This window comes from Entelurus aequoreus, linkage group LG08 (genome assembly GCF_033978785.1).
Source record: "Entelurus aequoreus isolate RoL-2023_Sb linkage group LG08, RoL_Eaeq_v1.1, whole genome shotgun sequence".
Classification (NCBI taxonomy): domain Eukaryota; kingdom Metazoa; phylum Chordata; class Actinopteri; order Syngnathiformes; family Syngnathidae; genus Entelurus; species Entelurus aequoreus.
The window spans coordinates 65388270-65400379 of NC_084738.1; the positions used below are offsets into that span (position 1 = coordinate 65388270).

At 38.2% G+C, this 12110-nt stretch overlaps 2 protein-coding genes across 6 annotated transcripts in view; one reads left to right on the forward strand and one right to left on the reverse strand.

Annotated features, from left to right (window-relative positions):
* Nucleotides 1–11045, reverse strand: part of LOC133656162 (disabled homolog 2-like) — a 46049-nt gene extending 35004 nt beyond the window's left edge. The window contains exon 1 of one of the 5 annotated variants that reach the window (XM_062057063.1): nucleotides 10798–11045. The gene's annotated coding sequence lies outside the window, so the exon portion shown is untranslated. The remainder of the gene's footprint in view (nucleotides 1–10797) is intronic. The other 4 variants (XM_062057062.1, XM_062057064.1, XM_062057065.1 and 1 more) reach the window with 4 other exon arrangements.
* The window catches only part of LOC133656159 (breakpoint cluster region protein-like), a 590239-nt gene that overhangs the window by 458663 nt on the left and 119466 nt on the right, over nucleotides 1–12110 (forward strand). The gene's annotated exons all lie outside the window — the stretch shown is intronic.

The window sequence follows — 12110 nt, forward strand, 5'->3', positions numbered from 1 at the left end:
ACACAACCCCTGCCCCCATCCCTAGTTAGATTTATCTCGGGGACATAAAAATGTTCACGCCCCCCCAAGAATGTTTATTTATCTGTTTGTGTCAAGATATATGCTATTACGCAATTGCCTCTCACACCCCCTAGTTTGATTTATCTTGGGGACAACTTTTTTTCACGCCCCCCCCAATAATATTTATTTATTTATATGTATGTGTCACGATATATGCTATTACGCCATTGTCCCTCACCCCCCTGCCTAGTTTGACTTATCTCAGGGACAAAAAAAATTTCACGCCCCCCCGCCAAGAATGTTTATTTTATCTGTATGTGTCAAGATATATGCTATTCCGCAATTGCCTCTCACACCCTCCCTCCCTTCCCTAGTTAGATTAATCTCGGGGACAACATTTTTTCACGCCCCCCCAAGAATGTTTATTTATTTGCATGTGTCAAGATATATGCTATTACACTATTGCCTCTCACACAACCCCTGCCCCCATCCCTAGTTAGATTTATCACGGGGACATAAAAATGTTCACGCCCCCCCAAGAATGTTTATTTATCTGTTTGTGTCAAGATATATGCTATTACGCAATTGCCTCTCACACCCCCTAGTTTGATTTATCTTGGGGACAACTTTTTTTCACGCCCCCCCCCAATAATATTTATTTATATGTATGTGTCACGATATATGCTATTACGCCATTGTCCCTCACCCCCCTGCCTAGTTTGACTTATCTCAGGGACAAAACATTTTCACGCCCCCCCGCCAAGAATGTTTATTTTATCTGTATGTGTCAAGATATATGCTATTCCGCAATTGCCTCTCACACCCTCCCTCCCTTCCATAGTTAGATTAATCTCTGGGACAACATTTTTTCACGCCCCCCCAAGAATGTTTATTTATTTGCATGTGTCAAGATATATGCTATTACACTATTGCCTCTCACACAACCCCTGCCCCCATCCCTAGTTAGATTTATCTCGGAGACATAAAAATGTTCACGCCCCCCCGAGAATGTTTATTTATCTGTATGTGTCAAGATATATGCTATTACGCAATTGCCTCTCACACCCCCTAGTTTGATTTATCTTGGGGACAACTTTTTTTCACGCCCCCCCCAATAATATTTATTTATATGTATGTGTCACGATATATGCTATTACGCCATTGTCCCTCACCCCCCTGCCTAGTTTGACTTATCTCAGGGACAAAAAATTTTCACGCCCCCCCGCCAAGAATGTTTATTTTATCTGTATGTGTCAAGATATATGCTATTCCGCAATTGCCTCTCACACCCTCCCTCCCTTCCATAGTTAGATTAATCTCGGGGACAACATTTTTTCACGCCCCCCCCAAGAATGTTTATTTATTTGCATGTGTCAAGATATATGCTATTACACTATTGCCTCTCACACAACCCCTGCACCCATCCCTAGTTAGATTTATCTCGGGGACATAAAAATTTTCACACGCCCCCAAGAATGTTTATTTATCTGTATGTGTCAAGATATATGCTATTACGCTATTGTCCCTCACCCTCTCCCCTCCCTAGTTTGATTTATCTCGGGGACAACTTTTTTTCACGCCCCCCCCAAGAATGTTTATTTATTTATCTATATGTGTCAAGATACATGCTATTGCCTCTCACGCCCCCCTCCCTAATTAGATTTTTCTCGGGGACAACATTTTTTCCTCGCCCCCCAAAAAATGTTTACGTATTAATCTGCATGCATTACATCAGAGCAATCTAATTGGAGGCTAAATAAGCAAAGATGGCTCTTTTTGAGCCGAAATCATGCAGAAAAAGTGGAATATTTTCAGGAATGAAACTGGAACAAAGGAAGGTGAGATTGTTAAGAGGGGAAACAAAGCAGGAGATAGAACATTCAGGTTTGTATAAATCAAAGTAAATTCCGACCTTCACTTGCACAAGCTAAAAGTCAGAGTGAGTGATAAATGCTGACCTTGGTGGAGGTCACCTTTTGTTTTGCTTTATTTGCTTCTGAAACTTTGAAGTGCAGGACTCACGAGGACTGGCTGACTTTACTTTTATGGAACTTCCAGGGTTACACCAAAAAAGGTACTTCTGCTCGCATACCCCTGACGTCCCTTCAAGGAGTTGGAAAAGGTACCAAAGCGTTGTTGCTGGTGTACAATTAGCTCGTGTTGAGGACACATGCTCAGGTCCATCGTGACGGGATCCAAAAATACCCAATCCAAACAATCCATTCCCGTCTGCAAACTGCACTGTGCTCTTCTGTTCTGCTCCACGTTTATTTTCTCGGCCGAATTACACGCCGTCCTGCTCTCATGCCATGATGTCACCCCCCCCATTTACAGTACAGAGCTAACGCGGCTAACGCTACACTGTTTGCACAGTGCCAAAGTGGAAACACAAATATGGTCAGGATCCCGACTTCTGTACGTTTGACACGTTTTACAGTTAAAAGGGCTGTTTGCAACGTTTACGCCAGGCCTGGGCAATTATTTTGCCACAAGGGGCCAAATTTAGATGAAAAAAATGTGTCTGGGGGCCAGTATATCTACTTTTAGGAACACTAATACAAAACCTCACAATAATGTCTGAATGCTAAAAACTTTATGACAGACCGCCTTAAAAAACGGAATGGAATTTTTAATTGTTTTACTGAATGAGACACCCAGAATGTACATGAAAATAAAGAATGTTTATAGTTAATACAATATTAACTATGAAGGATAAAACACTGAATATTAACATATGAACGTCACACCCCCTTTCCATCCACATTGTTTACAATCAAGCGAAACGCAACTAACAGTGAAATATGGACGCAAAGGGTAGTTAAAAGGGCTGTTTGCAAACTTTACGCTAGGCCTGGGCAATTATTTTGCCTCGGGGGGCCAAATTTAGAGGGAAAAAAATGTGCCTGGGGGCCAGTATATCTATTTTTACGAACACTAAATAATGTCTGAATGCTAAAAACGTTATGACAGACCGCCTTAAAAAACGGAATGGAATTTTTAATTGTTTTACTGAATGAGACACCCAGAATGTACATGAAAATAAAGAATGTTTATAGTTAATACAATATTAACTATGAAGGATAAAACACTGAATATTGACAACATATGAACGTCACACCCCCTCCACATATTTTACCATCAAACAAAGCGCAACAAAAATGCTACAAACAGTGAAATATGCCGAACTCGCTGCCGAATTGCATTTGCATAGCTAATGCGGTTAACGCTACACTGTTTGCACAGTGCCAAAGTGGAAACACAAATATGGTCAGGATGCCGACTTTTGTACGTTTTTACACTTTTTACAGTTAAAAGGGCTGTTTGCAACCTTTACACCAGGCCTGGGCAATTATTTTGCCTCGGGGGGCCAAATTTAGAGAAAAACCTGTGCCTGGGGGCTGGTATATTTATTTTTAGGAACACTAATACAAAACCTCCCAATAATGTCTGAATGCTAAAAACGTTATGACAGACAGCTTTAAAAAACGGAATGGAATTTCTAATTGTTTTACTGAATGAGACACCCAGAATGTACATGAAAATAACGAATGTGGGATTTACACTATTAACTATGAACGATAAAACACTGAATACTAACATATGAACGTCACACCCCCTCTCCATCCACATTGTTTACAATCAAGCGAAACGCAACTAACAGTGAAATATGGACGCAAAGGGTAGTTAAAAGGGCTGTTTGCAACTTTTACGCCAGGCCTGGGAAATTATTTTGCCTCAGGGGGCCAAATTTAGAGAAAAACCTGTGCCTGGGAGCCGGTATATTTATTTTTAGGAACACTAATACAAAACCTCACAATAATGTCTGAATGCTAAAAACTTTATGACAGACCGCCTTAAAAAACGGAATGGAATTTCAAATTGTTTTACTGAATGAGACACCCAGAATGTACATGAAAATAAAGAATGGTTATAGTTAATACAATATTAACTATGAAGGATAAAACACTGAATACTAACATATGAACGTCACACCCCCTTTCCATCCACATTGTTTACAATCAAGCGAAACGCAACTAACTGAAATATGGACGCAAAGGGTAGTTAAAAGGGCTGTTTGCAACTTTTACGCCAGGCTTGGGCAATTATTTTGCCTCGGGGGACCAAATTTAGATGAAAAAAAATGTGTCTGGGGGCCGGTATATCTATTTTTAGGAACACTAATACAAAACCTCACAATAATGTCTGAATGCTAAAAACTTTATGACAGACAACTTTAAAAAATGGAATGGAATTTCTAATTGTTTTACTGAATGAGACACCCAGAATGTACATGAAAATAAAGAATGTTTATAGTTAATACAATACTAACTATGAAGGATAAAACACTGAATATTGACAACATATGAACGTCACACCCCCTCTCCCTCCACATATTTTACCATCAAGCAAAGCGCAACAAAAATGCTACAAACAGTGAAATATGCCGAACTCGCTGCCGAATTACATTTGCATAGCTAACGCGGCTAACGCTACACTGTTTGCACAGTGCCAAAGTGGAAACACAAATATGGTCAAGATCCCAACTTTTGTACGTTTTGACACTTATTTACAGTTAAAAGGGCTGTTTGCAACTATTACGCCAGGCCTGGGCATTTATTTTGCCACAGGGGGCCAAATTTAGAGAAAAAAATGTCTCTGGGGGCCGGCATATCTATTTTTAGGAACACTAATGCAAAACATCACACGTTATGACGGACCACCTTACAAAACGTAACGGAATTTTAACATTTTTTACTGAATGAGACACCCAGAATGTACATGAAAATAAAATGTGGGATTTAAAATATTAACTATGAAGGATAAAACACTGAATATTGACAACATATGAACGTCAAATGACATGGTTTACAATCAAGCGAAACGCAACAAACAGTGAAGTATGGACGCAAAGGGTAAACATCTTCCAGCTTTGAACTCACGACATAACCACGCCGCAGTAGACAGCAGTAGCTACTAACGTAAGTTATTATTGGATGTCTATCAAACTTTTTCCACTGAGGGCCACAGACTGACAAATCAAAGGATGCGGGAGCCATTTTGATATTGTTTACCTTCAAAACCAGTACGATATGTAGGTTTTTTTTCTCCAAAGAACTGTAAAATGCAATTTCGATATAACGTTCTTGTGAGTGCTGAAGAGCCAAAGCCAAACTCAAATGCTAACAGTTAGCATACGGACCAGATAGTCAAGGAACAAAAAATATGAGCAAAACAAGCTTGCATGCTAACAGTACTACGCTAACATACGAATAATAACATGCTCACAGTTAACATTAGTGGAATAATATATGACACTGAGGTGTCATATCCAGCATGCTAAAATGCTAACTAACGTGTGTTAAGTACCAAAATATATTACTCTGAGGTGTGTACCTCGCGTTTAATCAATGTCTGGTTGAGACGTTAATTTGACCATTGAAGTTTGGTCATTTCCCAACCAATATTCAACAACGCAAACAACGTTGGAACAACATGCTCTTTGACGACGTTTAATCAATGTCTGGTTCTGACATTTGATTTGACCATTGAAATTTAGTCCTTTCCCAATCAATATTCAACAACGCAAACACAACGTGCTCAGGGGGACGGAATGAAGCGGTTGGAAGAGTGGCCGTGCCAGCAAACTGAGGAATCCTGGGTCAATCCCCAGCTTCTACCAACCTAGTCACGGTCGTTGTGTCCTTGAGCAAGACACTTCACCCTTGCTCCTGATGGGTGGTGGTTGGGGCCTTGCATGGCAGCTCCCGCCATCAGTGTGTGAATGTGTGTGTGTGAATGGGTGAATGTGGAAATAGTGTCAAAGCGCTTTGAGTACCTTAAAAGGTAGAAAAGCGCTAACAAGTATAACCCATTTATCATTTAATCAATGTCTGGTTGAGACGTTAATTTGATCATTGAAGTTTGGTAATTTCCCAACCAATATTCAACAACACAAACACAACGTAGAAACAACATGCTCTTTGACGACGTTTAATCAATGTTTGGTTCTGACATTGATTTGACCATTGAAATGTAGTCCTTTCCCAACCAATATTCAACAACGCAAACACAATGTGGAAACAACATGCCCTTTGACGACGTTTAATCAATGTCTGGTTCTGACATTGAAATTTAGTCTTTCCCCAATCTATATTCAACAACGGAAACAACGTTGAAACAACATGCTCTTTGACGACGTTTAATCAATGTCTGGTCCTGACATTGATTTGATTATTGAAATGTTGCCATTTCCCAACCAATATTCAACAACGCAAACATTGAAACATGCTCTTTGACGACGTTTAATCAATGTCTGGTTCTGACATTTGATTTGACCATTGAAATTTCGTAATTTCCCAACGAATATTCAACAACGCAATCACAACATGCTCTTTGACGGCGTTTAATCAATGTCTGATTCTGACATTGAAATTTTGTCATTTCCTAATCTATATTCAACAACGCAAACACAACATTGAAACGGCGTTTAATCAATGTCTGATTCTGACATTGAAATTTTGTCATTTCCTAATCTATATTCAACAACGCAAACACAACATTGAAACAACATGCTTTTGACTACGTTTAATCAATGTCTGGTTCTGACGTGGATTTGACCATTGAAATTTTGGCATTTCCCAACCAATATTCAACAACGCAAACAACGTTGGAACAACATGCTCTTTGACAGCGTTTAATCAATGTTTAGTTGAGACGTTGATTTGACCATTGAAGTTTGGTCATTTCCCAACCAATATTCAACAACGCAATCACAACGTTGAAACAACATGCTCTTTGACGACGTTTAATCAATGTCTGATTCTGACATTTGATTAGACCATTGAAATTCAGTAATTTTACAACCAATATTCAACAACACTAACACAACGTTGGAACAACATGATCTTTGACGGCGTTTAATCAATGTCTGGTTCTGACATTAGATTTGACCATTGAAATTTGGTCATTTCCCAACCAATATTCAACAACGCAAACACAATGTTGAAACAACATGCCCTTTGACGACGTTTAATCAATGTCTGGTTCTGACATTGAAATTTAGTCATTTCCCAATCTATATTCAACAACGGAAACATGCTCATAGACGACGTTTAATCAATGTCTGATTCTGACATTGATTTGATTATTGAAATGTTGCCATTTCCCAACCAATATTCAACAACGCAAACAACATTGAAACAACATGCTCTTTGACGACGTTTAATCAATGTCTGGTTCTGACATTTGATTTGACCAATGAAATTGTCATTTCCCAACGAATATTCAACAACGCAATCACAACATGCTCTTTGACGGCGTTTAATCAATGTCTGGTTCTGACATTGAAATTTAGTCATTTCCTAATCTATATTCAACAACGCAAACACAACATTGAAACAACATGCTTTTGACCACGTTTAATCAATGTCTGGTTCTGACGTTGATTTGACCATGGAAATTTTGGCATTTCCCCAACCAATATTCAACAACGCAAACAACGTTGGAACAACATGCTCTTTGACGGCGTTTAATCAATGTCTGGTTGATACGTTGATTTGACCATTGAAATTTAGTCATTTCCCAACCAATATTCAACAATGCAATCACAACGTTGGAACAACATGCTCTTTGACTGTGTTTAATCAATGTCTGGTTCTGACATTGATTTGACCATTGAAATTTAGTCCTTTCCCAACCAATATTCAACAACGCAAACAACATGCTCGGACGGCGTGGCGACGTTGGGAGAGTGGCCGTGCCAGCAACCTGAGGGTTCTTGGCTCGATCCCCAGTGTCTACCAACCTCACAACCATGGGTGGTGGTTAGGGCCTTGCATGGCAGCTCCCGCCATCAGTGTGTGAATGTGTGTGTGAATGGGTGAATGTGGAAATACTGTCAAAGCGCTTTGAGTACCTTGAAGGTAGAAAAGCGCTATACAAGTATAACCCATTTATCATCTTTTGAGTTTATTTGGAACATGCAAGCATACGACATGATACATCACACTTTCCAGTTTCTCTTTTCAACATGTTCGAAAAGGAGTAGGAAGAAGCAGAGCTTATTTAATCCGACCCCTTTTCTTTTACATAACAGTTGCTAAAACTTTTGTTCACTTCCTGTTCTCAATTTATTCAAAATGTACTCCATAAGTAATCACAATGAAGAATAAATAAATAAATAATACTCGGTGAAGTAAGTCATATTACATATGATGAGATAAGTAAGATTATTTTGAGAATGAAAGAATGGATGGATGGAATAAATCCAGAATGTTTATCATGGTTCTTCTTCTTTGTACTTTGTAAACACTAAGTTTGAATAGTTTCTTGAAGTGGATCATATTAGTACATTGTTTGATTGCTTTGCTTATCCATTCCATCATTTAATCTTTGACGGCGTTTAATCAATGTCTGGTTGAGACGTTAATTTGACCATTGAAATTTAGTCATTTCCCCGACCAATATTCAACAATGCAATCACAACGTAGAAACAACATGCTATTTGACGACGTTTAATCAATGCCTGGTTGAGACGTTAATTTGACCATTGAAGTTTGGTCATTTCCCAACCGATATTCAACAACGCAAACGGCGTTGGAACAACATGCTCTTTGACAACGTTTAATCAATGTCTGGTTCTGACACTTGATTTGACCATTAAAATGTCATTTTTTAACAATATTCAACAACGCAAACAACGTTGGAACAACATGCTCTTTGACGACGTTTAATCAATGTCTGGTTCTGACACTGATTTGACCATTGAAATGTAGCCATTTCCCAACCAATATTCAACAACGCAAAAACAACATGCTCTTTGACGACGTTTAATCAATGTCTGGTTCTGACATTTGATTCGACCATTAAAATGTTGTTATTTTCCAACCAATATTCAACAATGCAATCACAACGTAGAAACAACATGCTCTTTGACAACGTTTAATCAATGTCTGGTTCTGACACTTGATTTGACCATTAAAATGTCATTTTTTAACCAATATTCAACAACGCAAACAACGTTGGAACAACATGCTCTTTGACGACGTTTAATCAATGTCTGGTTCTGACACTTGATTTGACCATTAAAATGTCATTTTTTAACCAATATTCAACAACGCAAACACAACGTTGGAACAACATGCTCTTTGACGGCGTTTAATCAATGTCTGGTTCTGACACTGATTTGACCATTGAAATGTAGCCATTTCCCAACCAATATTCAACAATGCAAAAACAACATGCTCTTTGACGACGTTTAATCAATGTCTGGTTCTGACATTTGATTTGACCATTGAAATGTTGTCATTTTCCAACCAATATTCAACAACACAAACACAACGTTGAAACAACATGCTCATTGACGACGTTTAATCAATGTCTGGTTGGGACATTAATTTGACCATTGAAGTTTGGTAATTTCCCAACTAATATTCAACAACGCAAACATGCTCTTTGACGACGTTTAATCAATGTCTGGTTCTGACGTTGATTTGACCATTGAAATGTAGCCATTTCCCAACCAATATTCAACAACGCAAAAACAACATGCTCTTTGACGACATTTAATCAATGTCTGGTTCTGACACTTGATTTGACCATTAAAATATCATTTTTTAACCAATATTCAACAACGCAAACAACGTTGGAACAACATGCTCTTTGACGACGTTTAATCAATGTCTGGTTCTGACACTGATTTGACCATTGAAATGTAGCCATTTCCCAACCAATATTCAACAACGCAAAAACAACATGCTCTTTGACGACGTTTAATCAATGTCTGGTTTTGACATTTGATTTGACCATTAAAATGTTGTCATTTTCCAACCAATATTCAACAACACAAAGACAACGTTGAAACAACAAGCTCATTGACGACGTTTAATCAATGTCTGGTTGGGACATTAATTTGACCATTGAAGTTTGGTAATTTCCCAACTAATATTCAACAACGCAAACATGCTCTTTGACGGTGTTTAATCAATGTCTGGTTCTGACGTTGATTTGACCATTGAAATTGAGTCATTTCCCCAACCAATATTCAACAACGCAATCACAACGTAGAAACAACATGCTCTTTGATGACGTTTATTCAATGTCAGGTTGAAGTTTGGTCATTTCCCAACCAACAACCTGCATCAAACGTTAGACATCGATGTCGTTGCAGTTTACCGATACAACTATTTGGCAATGTTGTTTTAAAGTGGGTTTTAAAGGACATGTATGCGTAATCGACGTCGTAGCAATGTCTGGTGCCTGCTGGGTAATGGCTGATCTAGCAAGACCAGACACATGACCATGTAAAGCCTCGTAAAAAAAAAATAAGGAAATGTCAGCGGTTTACTGCAAACTCCAGTTAAAGGATAAGAGTTGAGCTGGGTCACGACCCAGAGAGTCAGCAGAATGAAGCAGCAAGAAGGAGAAGGGATTGTTTGAGGGGAGGGGGGGGCCCAAATGTCACAATCCTGGGGCCGTCAGGAAATGTAAAGCGTCGCACATCTGGAGGAAATCAGGCGGTGAGTCAGTCAAGGAGCTGTGGCGTAACTGCACCCGAGCAATGCAAAGAAACAAGAAACTACTGAGTTCTAGACTGAGACCCAGCCAAGTGACACATGGCAGGCAATGTGGCAAACAGGAGGAAGGAGCCATTAAAAACCTTGCCCCCAAAAAAAGTTGGTCAACACCGCTGCTGCTCACTGCTCCCCTCATTAACTTAACTCAATACCTACATAGGTGGAAAGTGCACGCACACATGCTTGTATTACTTTTCAAAAGTGCCACACAAAGAGTACTAACCGTGTTTGCGGGGGCTCCGGTGTCACGCACAATAAGACAGCGGGAATGAAGCGAGCATCGAGCGGGCCAGTCAGATGTTTTCCGCTGAAGTGGAGCTCAGGGAGGCTCCGAGTGCCGCAAACTCGCAGTTTAACTCTTCCGCCGCCTGCCTGGGCACCGCGGCTGGAGGAAGTGGGCGGTCTCACGCGTGGAGGGTCGTCACTCGGTGCGTGGATAGGACGTGTGCGTGGGTCACCTCCGCTTTTATTGCTTCGCGTCTGATTTTTTTTTTTTAATGAAGATTATTCACGTTGGCTGCAGCGCCCTCCGGCGCCACGAGTGGTACCTACAGGTGCACGGTACTCTTTTTTTTTTTTTTTCCCCAACGTAATTATGTTTATAAAAATATTTATTGTATTGTAACTAAATAATTTTTAAAAATTATTGAGGTTAAATCCATGTCTTTTTACGAAAGCTTTTTTTTTTTTTTTTGACACTTCATTTATTGTATGCGTTTGAATATGGTGAACTATATTATGCTGACAATTTCATTGAATAAATATGTGAGAGCAAAATTTGTGTTTTTAAAATTCAGTGTGTGGAAATTCACGTTAAAAAAATATAAAATAATATTCGTTGCTTCAAAACTTAAAGACTCATTTCCGGTAAGCATTCGAGTCAGTCTCAGAAGCAGCCAATGAGGTGGCAAGTGTGTAGTCACGTGACCCCAGTACTTGCAAAATGACTTTTAAATATTCTCTGTTGGATTAATAAAGTTATTTGTTGTTGGTTGATACATAATTATTTGTTTGTTCCTACATTTAAAAGACTTACAGGTGCACAGTATTTTTCCAGCCTCAAATATAAAGATAGTATGTTTATAAAAATGTTTTTCTTGTATAAATAAACATTGATTGATTGATTGATAGTGTGCATTGTATTTTTTTTTAAACATATCTGAAATAAACCATTTAAAAATATATTGAGGTCAACCCATGCCTTTTATGAAAGTTTTTTTTTTTTTTTTGGACACTTTAAATTTATGTAACCAAATTTTATGCGTTTAAATATTGTGAACTAAAATGATGCTGACAATTTCATTAAATAAAAATGTGTGAGCAAAATTTTACTCAGTTTGTCAAAATACAGTGTTTTAAAATTTAGTGTGGAGAAATCCAGCGTAAAAAAAATATATATATATATATATATATATATATATATATATATATATATATATATATATATATATATATATATATATATATATATATATATATATATATATATATATATATATATATATATATATATATATATATATATATATATATATA